Source organism: Sturnus vulgaris, chromosome 21 (assembly GCF_052056855.1).
Source record: "Sturnus vulgaris isolate bStuVul1 chromosome 21, bStuVul1.hap1, whole genome shotgun sequence".
Lineage (NCBI taxonomy): Eukaryota > Metazoa > Chordata > Aves > Passeriformes > Sturnidae > Sturnus > Sturnus vulgaris.
The window spans coordinates 9302434-9321133 of NC_142263.1; the positions used below are offsets into that span (position 1 = coordinate 9302434).

General features: G+C 44.0%; 1 protein-coding gene across 3 annotated transcripts in view; it reads left to right on the forward strand.

Moving 5' to 3' along the window:
* Positions 1–18700, forward strand: part of AUTS2 (activator of transcription and developmental regulator AUTS2) — a 764728-nt gene that overhangs the window by 328214 nt on the left and 417814 nt on the right. The gene's annotated exons all lie outside the window — the stretch shown is intronic.

An 18700-nucleotide genomic window follows, 5' to 3' on the forward strand; every position in this document is an offset into this window, starting at 1 on the left:
TCTGCTGAGTAAAGGATGATATTCTGATCTTGCAGTGTTTTTCTCCTGTAGGGTAAATGAAGTTTCCAGTTCCACAGACTTGTATTTCACTGAAAGGTAATGGGGAATTTTAAAGTCAAATGCAATGTCCCCTGTTTAGTTGAAGTCATTTTAGGCATTCATAACTCTCTGTATTTACAGGAAATATTGATTATTTTTACCTATGCTTTTATTATTATTATTAACACAGTCCCATTTCTTGTAGCTTTGTATCAAGCTAAACTTCAGAGCAAGCCCAGGTTTTAATCCAATCACAATATTCAAGTCTCTGGAGGACAGAATCTGCAGCAGCTTTATTCTTTCTCTTCTGCTTCCCCTCCACCCCAAATATGTTACATCAGGAGACATAACCAGTGATTTTTCCCTATAGTTTTGTCACATAGTTCCTATGTCTGAAATCAGGGGAAAGAGGGGGAGAGTTCATCTCTTTTAGAGTCTGCTCTCACTACACTCTGCATAGTCAGTGAAATAAAATCCAAACTCCCTCAGAGCTCTTCTGGCCACTCAAGTTCAGAGCCTGCTCTCCCTTTCTGGATGGGGTCGGGCTCTTCTCCCAAGGAACAAGTGCCAGGACAAAAGGAAACGGCCCCAAGTCACACTAGGGGAGGTTCAGGTTGGATATTGGGGAAAATGTTTTCACTGGAAGCATTGCCCAGCCCCAGCCCTGGCTGTGCAGGGCAGCACTGGGATCACTGCCCTGGGGGGTTGAAGGTGTAAGGGTGTGGTGTGGCCACTGCTGGGGGGCCTCTGCGAGCCCCCAAAACTGCCCAAGCAGTTGTCTGTGACAAGACACGTTTGCAAGCCTTGCCCAGATAGAATTTTGCTTGCAAAGTCTCTTGTGAGCCAGCAGAAATGGAGATGGAGATAAGCAGAAGGGAAGTTCCATAAAGTTCATTCTCTGAAGGGATCCAGTCTAGCCTATCCAAAACAGTGGGGTTTCTAAGGGGGTTTTATATATTTCAGGGGTTTTACATTTTGCACCAATTACCAAGGGAATTCTAAAACTAACCAATCTACAAAGGACCTTAGTTGAGAAACTAACCAATAATACAAGAGGAAAATGAACTACTAATATTACAGAAAGATAACACAGGGTTCTACAAGGGGGTGAGGGGCAAAATACTTCTTGGTATTCGTCACTCTAAGCAAGCAATTTCTTATCTTTAGGGTATTGTCTTCCATGGGGCTCTTCCAGGGGCTTGGAGAGGGTTTCTGCTTCAGAAATGGTTTTTATTCTCCCCTGCACAATGTGGCACTTGGGGACAGGGCTGGTGGTGGCCTGGCAGTGCTGGGGCTGTGATTTAAATGTGCTGCCATGTCCTTGCTGTGGTGCCAGCTCTGCTTTCAGGGTGACTGCTCCCAGCATCTCATGGTGGGGACAGCTCAGGGCTCTGTCCCAGTGTCACCAGTGGTGCTCCAGAGGACACACACTGAGCTCCCACTGAGCATTTCCTCTATGGGAAGAGATGGTGTTTTTCCACAGCTGCCTCCTCCCAAGCCTGAATCCCAGAGCCAGGCCTGCCTAAGGTGCCTGGTATCCCGAGAACTTTTTCAAGAATTGTTAGAAATCAGAGTGTAGGGAGTTCCATGCACTTCAAAGTATTCATTAATGAAAGTTTGGCTAAAGCAACATCTTAAAATAGAATGTGCAATCAGTATGCTGTTTCCAGAAAGATTTTTTTTCCCGTTAAATCTCTTTAAATTTACTATGTGGGCATGAGCAAAAAGGTTGTCTCCAATAAAAAACTGGCTTTGTAATGATTAGCAGGGGCCCTGTATAATTTAAGATATTCTTTACAGTTTATAAATACGGGCTCATAAAAAGTGTAGATATAAAGAAGCTGTGACTTTAAGTCATTAGAAGCCCAATGGTTTGATAAAATAACAGGAAACAGACAATTTATTATGAGCAATCTCGGTAGCTCTGGATTATCTATAAAACTTTTATGGCCCTCCCCAAGTGGCAAGAGGCCATAAAACTTGCCTGAATGAGGGACTTGTTAATTTACTTGTTAAAGCAAATTAAAAATTTATAAGCGCTTTTAGGTAAATGAGATCTTCTCTCATTGCTGCCCTTGCGGGCTCAGGAGTCCTGGGAGGAAAGAAGTGGTTGTGCTCAAACATCACAGCAGAACAATAAAAGCTATTAAATTGGTTCAGTTTATTACTACAGAGCCAGGCAGCTGTTGCCATGGTTTGCTGGGGGATGCCAGAGGTTGACAGCATGGCATTTCTGTGGCCTTAGACAGAAGGGAATAACATTGCCTTTTCATCCACCCTGCAGCTCCTCCCATGCCTTGCTCCTTTTCCTTTTTTTCCCACAGTTTTCACGTAGAGCTCTCAAAGCCAATCCTCAGCCTGTCACAGAAACATCAACATCTTCTATCCTTCCTTGTCTTAGTTGCTGTAAATACATTTATGAACACCAGCAAAACCTTCACAGTTTCAGTTTGCTTAACCAGGACGCTTAACAGCAAATTAAGTTTTAATTTAATTCAATGCTCCTGCTGTAACTAAAGGCAGGAGTGAGGAAGAAGGGCCCGGCAAGGAAAACGGGGCTGTTGGGCATCTTTGAGCAGTCTTTGAAAGCTGTTTAAATGGATTGGAGAAGTGTTTCTCCACATCACTTCAACAACAGCTTCTTACAGCAGATGAGTTCCAGCTGTGGAAGCATCATGAAGAGTTACACTTGGACCCTGCAGCTCCAGCTCAGGAAAAAAAAAACTACTAAGAAGGAAAATTTCTATTGAAAACTCTTAAGATTTAGAAAAAGACTTGTTTCAGACAGGATTTTGAATGAGGAGAGATCTAAATCAAGGTGCAGGGAACTAAACAAAGCCTCTCCTGAACAGATCTTCTGTAAATTGTATCTGTACTTGTAACTACTTCTGTTCAGGAAATATCTTCTACAGATCTGATATTATTTAGAAAAGAAGTTAACAGCACTTCCAGGAGGGAAATAGCAGCATAAATTCAAAAGGTTTGTGGTGAGAACACTTCAGGTGATCACTTTCGATATTTTCGAGTGTCTCAAGCCTGGCACCCAGAAGTGAACCTGGCTGACCAGTCAGTTGGCTAAATGTAGGCCACATCTTTCAGTACCCATTCCATCCTTACATATTCCATTTAACACTCCTTTTGCATCAGTATGATTTATATTATTGTATACTTCCAAATGGATATTGCAGGAGTTTCCCTTCAGAACAGGAAATAATGGGTGTGAGAAATACGTGGAGTACACGGGGAAAGTGGGAAAGTGTGGTCTCCAAGAGAGGCTTGAAGGAATTGGGGCAATTTAGTTGTGAAAGAGGGAGTGGAGATACCGATGGCAGTCTTCAGGCACAGGGAGGTGCTGCAGGGAGCAGAGGAGAAATGTGTTGTGCATGCCCGTGACAGGTGGGGCAGGGTGATGCTGCAGGCAGGGGATGCAGTGGGGCTGTGAGGGCAGCTCCTGCAGGGGCAGGCAGTGCAGCACGGCACCGGTGCAGCTCAGGCTGCAGAGCTCTGCATGTCTGCAGCAGGTTTGGGCTGGGCTCAGTGCCCGCCTGCCAGCAGGGATGCAGGGACCCTGCTGGGCTCAGAGGGCTGGGCTGGGGGACCACGCTGGCTCTGCCCCTTCCTCTGCTCTGTGATTTTATAGTGCTGAGACTCCTCAGCGCTCACACTGCAGTGGGTGAGCTGAGGACTCAAATACTTCAGGCAGTGCTGCCCCAAAATCTTTATTTCCCGAGTGGTTCTGCAAGGAGAGACAGATGTTTAGCAGGACGCTTTTCCTTCACGCTGCTAGACCAAACAAAAGCTTCCAATCTCCAGGAATTCAAGTGCAGCAATCGTAGTATTCTGGCACTTCCATCACTCAATACTTGTATTATAAATATTTCATGGAAAAACTGAATCATAAAAGTATTATTTTTGTAGCGTGCCAAGAGTAGATCCAGGCACTTGGAGCATAAAAAGTATGAAAGTCACATTTTAATATTGTGCTCTCCTCACTAAATACAGTGCTAGCCTGAAACTGTCTGACATATAAAAATAAGGCAAAGCCTCCAAGGTATATTAATGGTGGTTATAGAGCTAATGGTTACATGGCAAACTCCCAGTACAGTCATTTCAGTGTGCACATTTCTCTGAACCAGATATGACTGGCTGGAAAGGTCTCTTGAAATCCCATCTGGCATCTCCTGGGACCCCACTTCAGCCATATTTCACTGCCCCAAAAGTGGATATAAAATGAGCCAAGAGCTCACTGTCTTTCAGTGAGGTTACACCCCTGCCTCTGCTCTGCACATCGGAAACTCCCAGCCCTAATCCCCCAAATTCGTAGTGATGACAGTGCTTGAAGTCAAGTAAATAATCTTTCATGGCCTTTCTTACCTAACTACTGTTCTGGTTCCAGACTTTGGAAACCCAAATTCCAGATAGGTTTGTGGGTGTTCTCAGCCTCTTTGGATCTGGCCTTAAACCTGTAATGGCTTATTTAGAAAAAGGGAAAAAAGCGAGTACTGAGGCAGAGGCAGCTTTGTTCAGGCTGAGCCTTTGAGAAGGGTACAGGCACTCAGAGTGGGCTGTGACAGGGATGGGAGGTGTTTCTGCTGTAGGTGGTCTGTTATGGCAATTTCTACGGAAATATGCAATTATTGTTGGAAGTATGTTGAGCCCAGAATATTATTTCTGGTGTAAATTAGAGGGAGGGAAATGGAGCAGGTAATACCCCTTGCTAGGGCATCAGTCTGCAGGTAGAAACCCCAGGTTCATGGCCCTGTTTCTCCTGGCTTGAAGCAGTACCCACAGTGTCTCTTGTTCTACCTAACTGCAGTACAAACATTCCTTGGTGCACCATGGAATAAATCCCTGCTGAACACCACAAAGTGAATCCAGGAGGCAGAATCCTGCAGCTGGCTCCTTCCCTAAATCTATGTTTTTTCAAGGCTTTTCTCAATGTTTATTAGTTTAGCCTTGCAATTCCATGTTTACATAAATTACATGATTAAAAGCAAAACAGGAACCTGGACAGAATGTGGTTTCTGGTAAAATCATTCCCAGTTCCTTGCTAACTTAACCCTTTTGAAAACCAGAGCCACTTAGGGAGGTGCTTACGTGTTTAATGAACAGGGAGCCTGTGTTCCAGCCCTGCAGGGAGGTGTTTGCAGTTATTCCCCAAGATATTTATTTATTGGCTTCATTCCTACAGTAGCCAGGCGATGACAACAAATATTGAATAACATCACCCTGGGAGCCAAGAGAAGGACTTGCCTCAGTTAATTTAAATCATAACCTGCTAAATTGGGGAAAACCTGCAGAAAAATTCATCAGTGGTTCTAAGCTGCATATCTGAAGAGGGAACACAGGAATTAGCTTGTGTGGGGCATAGAGATTTTTTTTATAGCAACTAGTGTTTGCATGGGTAGAGCTTTGATGAATACTACCCCATGTTCTTATCACAGATGAGCAAATGAAATATAAATTAGAGGCTCATAAATATAGGATTCCCCTGTCCTTTGAAGAACTTTATTTCCATATGGTTTGCATGAGAATGCTTTCCTTGATTTTTAAAAAAATGAGTTTGTTTTTGGCTGGGTTGTAAGTAATGTGTGAGGCACAACATTTTACATAGGTGTCCTTTATCTAAAGTAGCTAAAAAGGGGCATGAGATGTGTGAGGAGTTAATTCCTGTGTTCTAAATGAAAATAGAATTAGAAAATGAATTCCCCTCTAACATCTCCACTCAGTGTGCAGATCAAAGCCATCATAGGAGTAAATTTATGTCTGATAGTGTGGACGGTTTCAATGCACACTGGCGAAATATCATGCTGATTGCTGATTGAAAACAGTTGTTAATTCTCTACTTCACTAAATTCAGAGTGGAAAAACTTTCCTTAATAAAGAACAGATTGAAGAGAACCAAGACCTTACTGTGTGGAAATTAATGGCAGATGCATATACTGGTAGTTAAAATGTTTCATTAGATGTTAATGTCTTGCTGTGTTTTTAATTGTTCAGAAATTAGCCTCTAGAATATTAAAACCATCTGTTTGTTATCATGATGAAACAGAATACTTAAATAGTTATTAATTTTGTAGGCTTTTTTTTCCTTGTCTGCAAAACTTTGATCTGTTGAGATTTCAATGGATGCTGGATGCTAAAGTGAAAAACAATTTTAAAACACCTTGGTGCCCCGAATCTCAGCATTTGCTGCCTGCCACCCATATTTTGCATGCCTGCTTTATTTCACAAATTATTATTCACCAAGGAGGAGTTGACGTTTTTTAGTGCGTGGAAGGAGCGTGCCGATGCTTGCTGAGCCTGTATAATGCTTGATTTAAACTGTAATATGGTGCTTTCTCACATGCTGATACTCAGTTTTTAAGTCTTGTGGGTCATTTTAAAGCCCAAATATTTCAAGGCATGGAAGGGGTTCCATGTTGATCCATCAGCACAGGGTTTTGTCTTCCCCGGTTTCCAATTATTTACAACTATTTTGTTTCTAATTTTTTATTTTTTTTTTTTTTTAGGACTGAGTTTTGGGGAAATTTGGGGTTGACAGTTATTTGGATTACCATTTCTGATGGGTTTTTTTATCATGTAATTGAACAATGATGGGCTCCTGAAGGCCCTGACTCAGGTAAATATACCTCTTTATGAGAGCATACATTGAATCTATTTCTGGCATAACAGCAGAGATAACTCACATTTTTTCTCAGCTGAGGTGAATTTAACTAAGTGCTGAAGTGCTGTGTGCTGGGGGGGCTGTAACATGTATGTACACACAGCTCTCCAGTGTGAAGAGCACGATTTATAATACATTTTGTAATGCTTGTTATATGTGACTTAAGTGTGAAAATTTATTCAGCAAGTCTAAACATTACTTAGAGAGCCATTAACATATCTTTCCAAGTGATTTTTGACCTTTTTCTGAATAAGCACTTTACAAATTATTAAATGCCAGGATGAGGATTAATTCAAGTAACTGTAATTTGATAGTAGTCCTCTATTATAGATTTTTTGCACTTATCTTGAAACAATAATAAAGCTCCACTTATCTAATATATGACTGTATTTTCAAGATGGGTAAGTTTAGTACAATTTTAAAGTATAAAAAAGCGAAGTTAAATTAGGAGTTTTTATCAGTATAAGGTACAGAAACAGTCTATGAACTGTTTGTGGTGAACACCCAGTTCTCTAAATGGCTTCTGCATCCCTTGAAGTGGGTGGCAATGCTGCAGTTGTCCCCTGGGTATCTGGTGGGCATTGGGTCTCATCCTCACCCTCTGCTGAGGCTGCCAACACAGGGACCAGTAACACTGGCTGGCAGAATGATTTTCTGGAAATGAAGATGGTTTTGGATTTGGACTGAGTCAACCAGCTCATCAGATCTATCAAGCATTAAATCACCTTTGGTCACTGTTGGCAGGGGACAGACTACAAGATTGATCAGGAGATTTTTTTTTTTTTTTTACATTTACAAACAGGCAGAGTCATTATTTCAATTGGCAAAAGCAGCCCAAGGTGAAGGCACGGTGCTGGAATATATTTTACATTATTGCTTAGGATGAGGGATGAAGGGAGGTGTGCAAAACCAAAAATGAAAATCCGAAATGCTGGGATAGCTGAGTGTATTCAGAGCTTCTTTCAAAATGCTGGGATGCTGACTCTGTTCAGAGTTTCCCTCTGACAGGGTGGGGCTGCACCACAAGTGTCCCCCCAGTGGCACATTGCCATCTATCAGAACTAATCCAGATTTCAACAACTTCGACAATAGTTCCTCCCTTTGTTTTTCTCGTGAGTTATTTGTGATGACTGAACTCATCTCCACATCAATGACAGCTGCTAATGAATTCAGATGCTTTATTCCCTTCCCTTCTGTGCTGCTTCAAATAGATTTTCTTTGCCAGATACTTCAGCTTCCCTTTCTTGCTAACAAATTGGTACTGAGGTATATTGTTGTGACTTCTGCTTCTATCATTCAAGCAAGAGGAAAATACAATATGTATAGATGTGAGTTATATGTCAAAATGCTTTTACTCCCTCTCCCCCCTGCCTTCTTTCACATTATTAAATTATAGAGAAATACTATCATAATAGCCTCTTGGCCAAGTCACTGAGAGCAGAGTTATGGCTCCCTTGATAAATTGCAAAACATTATTAAGTTTTGCTCTTTGGGCTGAGAGTATTGGCATAAAAGGACATCAACCCCAGTCAGATTGGTCCTGATTGCTGCTTAATTGCTGCTTGTTTGTGTTAGCGATCATGTGGTTTGATTGATCTTGCCCTGCTTTTGTCATTATTGTTACAACTTCCTAGTTTTCTCCTTGTACAGAGACCACAGGATGACTTTTAACTCTTGAATAATTTATCTAGCTGGGCAGTTAAATGGCTTAAAATAGTATTATAGTTTTAAGCCAATAGCTCAACCTTCAAATCATTATTTATGCAACCAAGTTATTAAATATTTATTCTGGGCTTATACCGAATGATGAAATAACAGGCTCCTTTATGTTAGCAGTGGTAAGCATCTCAGGGTCCATCCATGAATACTGATACTTCCTCCTTCAAGGCATTTATTTACTTCTGTAATGTTAGCTGGGTGTCACATTAGTGGTCTGCATTGAGGAAGGAAAGGATGGTGGTCACTGTGACTGAATTCAAGCCAGTGAGTACAGTCACTGCTCTTTCTCAGGCTGCTTCACTTCTAGATATTCCAACAGGTCTCATCCCTTCTTGAATCTCCTTTGCACTTGAGTAGCAACCATCCTGTGGGCTTGAAACAAGTGGAACTCTACAGGAGCTACCTTGGGGTGATGTGTCCCCTCATTAAAGCAGGTGGAGGCTTAGCTGGATTTGTGGACAGTTCCAGAGCTGCAGTGCTGTTAAGAGTTTTTCAACCTGGCCTATTTGCTGCTTGTTCCATCATGTGATTGAGCTGGTATTTTTAATTAAGTATTCTTTATTTCAAAGGCAACAAGAGGCCTTCCTTAGAAAGTTGGATATCAGACACTGATATCAGACACTGCGCTCAGTGGGATATTTCTGTTCTCTCCCCTTCCAAAGATTCAGGTTAAAAGTGGTGTTTGCCTTCACTTTGCTACCTGACCTGACCTTTCCTGTATGAGAGAAACAGGAACTCCTTGCAGATCCAGGGCTGAGGCTGGGACAGAGTCCCTGAGTCCCCTGTGTCTGTCACCACCAAAACCAGAGCTGATAATGGTCTAGCAAGGATCTGGAAACTCATCATTGCCACATGCTCTGAAACAGGCACAGAGTGTTGGGGTAAAACTGCCAGCTTGGTTCTCCATTCTCGAAATGAGCAAGGCTAAATGGGACCACAAAAAGCAGTCCCTGCTGCAAAGTGTGTCAGCCAATGCATGTGCCTGCTCCTCCTTGTTGGGTACTTCTGGGGAAAGGGGGGACAGGCACTGTAAAAAGAGTTCATAACTCTCCCCACTACACCTAAAATCTGGTTTGAGGACCATCCATGGATGGATGATGGATGGATGATGGATGGATGGATGATGGATGGATGATGGATGGATGATGGATGGATGGATGGATGGATGGATGGATGGATGGATGGATGGATGATGGATGGATGATGGATGGATGGATGGATGGATGATGGATGGATGATGGATGGATGGATGATGGATGGATGATGGATGGATGATGGATGGATTGATGGATGGATGGATGATGGATGGATGGATGGATGGATGATGGATGATGGATGGATGGATGGATGATGGATGATGGATGGATGGATGATGGATGGATGATGGATGGATGATGGATGGATGGATGGATGGATGGATGATGGATGGATGGATGGATGGATGGATGGATGGATGGATGGATGATGGATGGATGGATGGATGGATGATGGATGATGGATGGATGGATGGATGGATGGATGGATGATGGATGATGGATGGATGGATGGATGATGGATGATGGATGGATGGATGATGGATGGATGATGGATGGATGATGGATGGATGGATGGATGATGGATGGATGATGGATGATGGATGGATGGATGGATGGATGGATGGATGGATGGATGATGGATGGATGATGGATGGATGGATGATGGATGGATGATGGATGGATGATGGATGATGGGTGATGGATGGATGATGGATGGATGATGGATGGATGATGGGTGATGGATGGATGGATGGATGGATGATGGATGGATGATGGATGGATGGATGGATGATGGATGGATGATGGATGGATGATGGATGGATGGATGATGGATGGATGGATGATGGATGGATGATGGATGGATGATGGATGGATGATGGATGGATGGATGGATGGATGGATGGATGGATGGATGGATGATGGATGGATGATGGATGGATGATGGATGATGGATGGATGATGGATGATGGATGGATGATGGATGGATGATGGATGATGGATGGATGATGGATGATGGATGGATGATGGATGGATGGATGATGGATGGATGATGGATGGATGGATGATGGATGGATGGATGATGGATGGATGTATATCCATGCAGACAAGGATGGCACTCCTGTGACACCACACATCTGTATTTCTCCCAGATGGTTTTTAACCAGACAAGGACTAGTTTCCCTTACACAGGGCCTAGGGAGGGCCCTGGAAATCCAGGCTGGGACACAAAGGAGCTCAGCAGCAGGGCTGGGTAAAGCCTGGCAGGGCAGGTGGGTCCCAGGCTGGCTGCAGCCACCCTGGCTGTCCCCAAGCAGCCAGAGCCTGGCTCCTCATCCCGCTCTGCTGCCAGCCTGGGCTGTGCAGGCAGCGTGCACAGATTGATTGGTACAATGGAGAGCTTTGCAAGGTGTAATTTTAAAGGCCGTGTTTCTCACTGTGCAACCATCAAAATGCAAAGGGTCAGGAGAAGCCTATATTTTTTTGCAATTCAGCTTTTGAAGTGTGCTGAAATACGCTTCATTTGCTGCAATTGCCAACAGCTTGCTGTTTCATACCACTCTTAACAGGAGCTGGGGAACAGAGCGAGTCTGTTACACTTTCTATGGTGTATAATGTATGTATGATTCTGGGGTGTGATGAGTTTATGCCAAATTTATCTTTGATTTCTGTATAAACAGCACAGAAATAATGATGGGCTGCATTCTCTGTGAAACTTAGATAAAACAGAGCTGCAGACCTCCTTCAGAGTACCTTCTGTGTGCTGTGGATCTAAGGTTGCCCAAGCATATAATGAAGGAGAAGAGGATCTGGAAATAAATGCCTGTTTCTTTCTCCCCCACCCCCGCCTGGCAAGGATGCTGTTTATTCTTAGCCTGTGTTGCTTCGGCTCCTGCTCCTGCCAGCACAGCCCCATCACTTGGTGTGTCTGCAATAACAATGCTAAATAGCCAAATTCTCCCCGGGAGCACAGGCAGGGAGCTCTGCTCTTTTGGTGGATCTCCCCCACTTAAGGCTGTAGGGGATGAGTTCCTCTACTCCAATTTATTGAGCAAGTGCAGCAGCAGACTCTGGATCAGCTCAGAGGCAGCAGGAAATGACCAGCAGTGCTGTAGAATAAGTGAGTTAAAGACACCCTTGTTCTGTATCATCGAGCTGATTAGAAAATTGAAAACAATTGAAAATTGTTTCTAGTTATTTATTCAATTTAGTTTGGTTTGGTTTTTTGGTTTGTTTTTTTTTTTGTCAACAGGAAATTGAAAGAATATACAAGTGTTTGTTCTTGTTTTTTCATTAAAAAAGTTTTGGAAGAGAAAAATCACTTTTTCTTCTAATTAAAGTTAGGAAGGAAACAAAAGACAAGATGTTGTCTTTGTTGTTTTACCTCACTTTTGCCATACAAGTAAGCAATAAAAATAAGCTTCATTTTATGGCAGACGTATCAGATCCCAGGATGGTGGTATGGAGGCCTGGGTCCTCAGAAGCTGGCAGTTTCTTGGAGCATCTGCATTGGTTGTCATAAGATTGTATATCAAGAGGCAAACAGAGAGCCTCTCCTAATGTTTTATTGTATCTCTCAGGTAACAAGATTTTTCTTCCCTGAGGTGAAAAATGTCTTTGTATTAATAATGTTTGGAGTCCACACACGGTGTGAATTCCTTTTTCATATTTACTGCCTAAACTCATGTGCTGTAAATATTCTTGCTCCTCATTATCTCACCTCTGATTTGCTTTCCTTGTGCTGCTCCCCTGTTCAGGCAGTCGTGGTGTGCATGGCCTTGTTAGAAATGCAGTGGAGAGCTCTTGCTCCAGACCCCAACCACTGTGCTGGACCACCTTTAATGCCGTGGGTGACATGGGAGTGCTGTATAAGGAGTATTTATCTAGGTAGTATTTGTCTAGGATTTTGTCTAGCAGTAGCAGGAGAGATACAAATAGAAGTTTTGAAATGACAGCTGTTCATTATGATTAAAATCAGAAGTAACAACCCTTGATTTACAGTGTTGGTTTTTTTTGTTATTTCTTGCTATGCAGTTCTCCTTTTATTTGTTTTCATACAGCCAGATTTGTTCTTGATCATTGATAAAATATGTTTTCTTTGCAATCTGATATTCAGTTCTGCATGAAATCTGCTGCTGCTCTTTCCTGTCTGGTTGGAGACAGTCTGGGCTGTTTGTGCAGCCCAGGACCTCTGGATGTCAGTGCCCTGCCTGGGGATGGCCCAGCACACCTGGACTGTGCTGGGGTAACTGGGATAACTGGGATAACTGGGATAACTGGGGTAACTGGGATAACTGGGTTCAGCCAGGCTCTCTTCTCCCAGGCTGCTCCCTGGCCTTTGGAGCAGCTTGCACTCCCCAGCAGTTTCCTGATTTGTCTGTGCTTCTGCCTGGATCCGTGTGTGCCTCACTGAGGAAAAGGGTGTGCCTGCCAGAAGGGACAAAAATTCCCATTCTTGAGTCCTGTTCTGTGCTGGGAGAAGCCCAGAGAGCAAATGGAGGCAGGCCCTGAGGAGCAGGTGGAAACGTGTGATGCCCTGCTCAGAACCAGCTCCTGTCATCAGTGGGTTGGGCTGGAGCTGTTCAGGATTTTGGGGTTGGGAATCATTCCCAATGGCACATGTAGGAGTCAGCTGAGCTGAGCTGGGGGATACACTCAGCCAGGGAGGAGCTGGGACTGCCTCACCCTTGGAAAAGCTGGGTAAATAAAGAATGACAGGCAGAGGAGAAAACCCAGAATTCTCCTCCCCACAGCAGGGTTCTGCAGGTGTCCCCTTCCTTTAGGACTCTGGTAAAGGCTCAGCTTGCTGGCTGTGCTGGACCAGGGAGAGGTGTTAGTATTCATAACTTTAATGTATAATGTAGTGAAATAATCCTTTAATTCCATATGGCGTAGAAGCTCAGGCACCTCGAAACTATACTAGAGATTACTGCTGCCAAATGGTGTGGGGTTTTTAAATTAAAATATATTTTAAAATAAAAAAGCTCAGGAGAGCCACTTCAGGGTGTTTTTGATATGATATACAAGTCCTGAGAAAAAGGCTTTTGCCGAATTCTCAGTGGGTTTATTTATTTTGCTTTTTGTTATGTGCTATATGGAATTATCTAGAGTGCTTTAGGGATCCAGCACAGCCAAGTGTGGTCCTGAGAGGATGATGCTCCCTGGAGTCTGAGGCTCAGCTGCCCTTCCATTCTCCATTCCATCTCTTAACATGATCCACTCTCTGTCCTTCCTTTTCCCTGTCTGAGACAAAAGGCCACAGAGAGCCCTGCTGTCATGGATTACCCTTAGAAGTGTTTTATGGCTTCTGTCCCTCTTCTCTCATGTCACAAAAATGTCTGGCTGGCACAGTAACTCTGGAACTGTTCCTCTAGGTCTGTCCTACTCCTCAGCCTGAGTTTAGCTCTGCTTTAGCCTGTAACAGTGAATGACAGGAGCAGAGCAGAGCTGCTTTCCCTGGACACAGATGAATATTCAGTTTGCACTTCCACTGTCACAAAGTAGGGCTGAGTGTTTCCCTGCTGCAAAAATAGTTCTGCTATATTCCAAGTCACCTGAAAATCTCTCTGTGGGCTGAAAGCAGAGTTCCTGTTAGCACTTGCTATGACAGCAGTTTTCTGTTGATGTCTCTGCATCTATTTTGGTTTATTCATAATTTCTGGTTGGTTTCTGTGTGACCTTCAGGCCTGAGCAAGTCTCTCTTTGTTCATCAAATGGTCCCTCCATATCCTGTCTGTGCTCTGTGTCCCTGTCACTGTGTCCCCCATGCCAGGCTCCAGCTTTGCCTGCATTCCTCATTGCAGGCCAGCAGTGTGGTGGCTGAAGGTTTGTGACTCAATCCATGAGCAGCGAGTGCTCCAAACCCCATTGTGGCTGAGGCCAAACTCCCCCCAGCCCCTCTCCCACCCCTCCTCAGCAGGGCAGGGGAGGGAAGGAGCAGCTTGTCAGGTAAAGGCAAGGAAGTCACCCATTATTGTCATGGGCAAAACAGTCTCCACTTGGGGAAAAGAAATTCAATTTATTGTCCGTAAAAGTAGATTTGAATAGTCAAAACGACCAAAAAATTGGACTGCCACCCTCTGCCCCCCCAACTCAGCTTCCTTCCTGCATCCCTGTGTCCCTGGCTGTGGTGGAGTGGAATTCACCATCACCACTGGGGAAACTGCCCTGAGAGAAAAATCCTCCAAACAGCCCAGTTTTGGAGAGCAGAGGAGACCTATTCCACCCTTCCCAATCTGCTTTTCTTGCCTTTTCCTTTGAAAGAAATGTAGTTTATCCAGTTCTGCTTGACTTCTGGTGTCCTCCAAGAGATTCAAAGGCATTACAAACTATCAGGTTCTGTAGTACAATTAAAGATTTTAAAAAATGCAATGCTAAGAATGACCGAAAACTAGAAAAGTGTTGGAGCTGTGGCTGTGCCCCAGGATTGTGTTGTTCAGCCTGGGCAAAGTGGACTTGAGGTGCTTTTTTTACATGTACCCCATGTGTCTCTAGGGGAGTTCCTGAGATTGTGCATATTCCTTGTGAGTCACAGACACTCGTGGGTTTTGAGCTTTCAGTCTAGAAATGTCTGCATTTCCTCTTTGTGACACCCTTTAGATGGATCCCTTCAGGGATAAATTCATTCCCACTGTGCAGTGAAAGCACAAATACACTTTGTTTAAAACCTTTTTCAGTCCTTACCTGGTGCAAATTAGAAGATTAATGCTGTGTTAACGAGGGAAGTTCCTCAATGAGAGCTTTGTAGAATCACGGAATATCCTGAGTGGGAAGGGACCCCCAGGGATCACCCAGCCCAGCCCCTGGCCCTGCACAGACACCCCAACAATCCCACCCTGGGCATCCCTGGCAGCTCCTGCAGCTCTGGCAGCCTCGGGGCCGTGCCCATTCCCTGGGGAGCCTGGGCAGTGCCCAGCACCCTCTGGGGGAAGAACCTTTCCCTAAAATCCAGCCTGAGCCTGCCCTGGCACAGCTCCAGCTGTCCCTCAGTGTCATTGCCACTTCCCAGGAGCCATAATGGGATTTTCATGCTGCTGTTGCTGTTTGCATGGGGAACCCTGCCAGGAGCCATAGAGGAACAAGAGTTGTCAACATTGCACTTCACATTTTTTCCAAGGAAAGTTGCATTTCCATGGGGAAACTGATTTTAGGGTTCCTGTGTGCCCCAGGGTGAAGCACCAGATGCACACAGTGTAACTAAAGATCCAGTCTGTTATCTGTGGACATTTTTAGCAGCACTGTATTATTTCAGCATTGTTTTAAGGATTTGAATCAGCACAAATTGATAGAAATGAAATGACCCATGGCCTGTCCACGTGAAGTGTTCTCATGTGTGCTTGAGTGTAACTTTAGGTTCTTAAGAGAAGACAACGAGCACATTTCCATGCTTTACTTTTTTAATTTAACACAGATTGATGGGTTCTGGAATAAAATGTAAACCCTCAACAGTTTGGCACATGGAGTAACTCAACTTGGAAAAAAAGAAAGGAAAATATGGAAAGCTTATAAATCTTAACTTGGACTTATTTCTTAGCTTGCTGTCTAGTCCATGCAGTTCACTTTTTTTTCTACAGAGTTTCAGGCTCAGATATCTTCATCATGTTCTCTTACTCCTTGTAAATTGTGTCCAGAAAAATGACACCTGCTGAGTTTTTCTTCTCTTCTCTGTAAATAGCTTGAATTTGTGATGTAGAAGAATTATAAAACTGGACTCTTATGATTGGTTAGCAAATAACTAATGTGTGAAGATTGTGTACAAACTAAAATTAGGTTCTAGAAATAAAATCTGAGACTGGAAAAAAACTTCTTAACACCCCACTTGCAATAAGAGCTTTTCCATCATTGGGTGGATGTTGACAAAAGACCAAGTCAGGGAAACTTGATCCATTTTCCTATGGGTGGTTAAATTTTAAACTTGGGGCCATAAAATTACAGGACACAGAGGTCCTAGATAAGATCAGTGAGTTATATATGAAGTGTAAGACTTCTTGAATTCATTATCCTCCCCTCTGCCTCCAAGAACTGCTCCCAACATCTCTTAGATCTCACCGATAAACTGTTCCATTGGAAATAAAAATCATTTTACTGGAAATGTTCTGGCTGAGCTGTGGAAGATTTAGTTTATTTATTGAATTGTAAGTGTCTGACAAATAGCTCTGGTCCTTCTGCTACGTTTTCTTTGAGCTGAGACTACGCCTGTGCCATTTTTTGCCAGTTGTGCTCATGCATTGCAACTCAGTTGTGTGTTGGAACTTTAAGTTTTTATGTCCTTACTTTGATTTGACTGATAGATAGCACCCAAAGCTTCCCTTTACTAATGAGAGGAGTAAGGGATTAGGGAGAAGTGGCACAGGAATTACCAAACTTGCAGTTTGCTCTGGCAGTGGTAGGGAGAAGGTGACCTGAGGGTGAGGATTCTTTTTGTGCTCCTTCAGTGACCCTGGGAGGGAGCAGCTGTGGCTGGGGGTGAACAGAGTGTGCAGGTGGGGAAACATCAGAAGTGCTGGGTTTTTTGTGTGCACCTGTAAAAGTGCATTTGTATGAATTTTTGTGTGTGCTTGTTTCTGAGACAACTGGAAATAAATTAGAGAGAGAAGAAAGAGAGGCAAAAAAAAAAGGTGATGGAGAGTGTTGGAGGAGGAATTTGGTCTCCAGGCTTGGCATGGAGATGAATGAATACCTGCTCCAGTACAGTCTGAATGGAACTTACCATCATCATATTAACAATTAGAATAAGTTAGGAGGAGTTGTTTGGTGTTTGTTTTATGGATATTGATAAGTGTAGTAGGTCTCCCATAAAATATTTCATTAAGTACCTCACCAAGTATTTTCTCTGCATTTACCTCTGCTTCCAGAATTTACATGTGTGATTTTAAGTCCAAATTTCTGAAGGAGACTTCTTGCCAGTATTAACCTCCAGAGTTAGTTCAAACGAAGCATCTGCAAGGCTAAATGAAAATTTTAGTACATTCAAGGAAAATATAGGAAGGGAGACTCCAAAACAACGAGATGCATTTTCAGCATTGCAGTAGATGAGGATCACATCTTCCTCTTGCTGCCTGGGTCTGTATGTGCTCATGGACAAATGTAATGGGTGTCTGTGGTGAATGTTTCTCTCAGTACACTGCTGTGTAGTGTGGTGACCTGAATAGTCCAAATTGTAAGAGAAAGCAGATGTGTTCTCAATTGTGATGAAAATATAGTTTAGTAGGGGATTTTTTGGTACTTTTTATTTATTACAATGCCAGTAAAGTTCATTAAAGCTGATTGAAAAACAAAAGCAGTTTGATACCTATTAAGTAGATCCTGTTGCTTTATGGACATTGAGGTTTGTTGGTTGGGAATTGTTTGGAGTACCAGGCAGTGTGGTTTGGGGCTAGCCCAGCAAAAGAAAGTCTGCTCTGGAGTGGTGAGCTCTTCTTCCCCTGGGGAGGCTCCCATTGATCTCAGGTCCTCAATGCTCTTAGGCTGTAATGAGGGAGGAACTGATGCTGTGAATGCTGCATTGTGGTGGAAATTCTGAAAGCTTCGTCCATGGCAGAAATACCTTGAGAAATCTGAAAGTTTCACATGAAGGTCTCAAGCTGTGATTTCCTTGGGACACGAGTGTTGCCTCCTCCTGCTGCAGCACGAGGAGCTCCCACCAGGCTGTGGTGGCCAGGACTGTGTCCATGTGTCCCTGGGGCTGTGTCCATGGTGTCCATGGTGTCCAGGACTGTGTCCATGTGTCCCTGGGGCTGTGTCCATGGTGTCCATGGTGTCCAGGACTGTGTCCATGTGTCCCTGGAGCTGTGTCCATGGTGTCCCTGGAGCTGTGTCCATGGTGTCCCTGGGGCTGTGTCCATGGTGTCCATGGTGTTCCTGGAGCTGTGTCCATGGTGTCCCTGGGGCTGTGTCCATGGTGTCCATGGTGTTCCTGGGGCTGTGTCCATGGTGTCCCTGGGGCTGTGTCTGTGTGTCCCTGGAGCTGTGTCCATGTGTCCCTGGGGCTGTGTCCATGGTGTCCATGGTGTCCAGGACTGTGTCCATGGTGTCCCTGGGGCTGTGTCCATGGTGTCCGTGGTGTCCCTGGGGCTGTGTCCGTGGTGTCCCTGGAGTTGTGTCCATGGTGTCCGTGGTGTCCCTGGGGCTGTGTCCATGGTGTCCCTGGGGCTGTGTCCGTGGTGTCCATGGTGTCCCTGGGGTTGTGTCCATAGTATCCATGGTGTCCCTGGGGCTGTGTCCATGGTGTCCATGGTGTCCA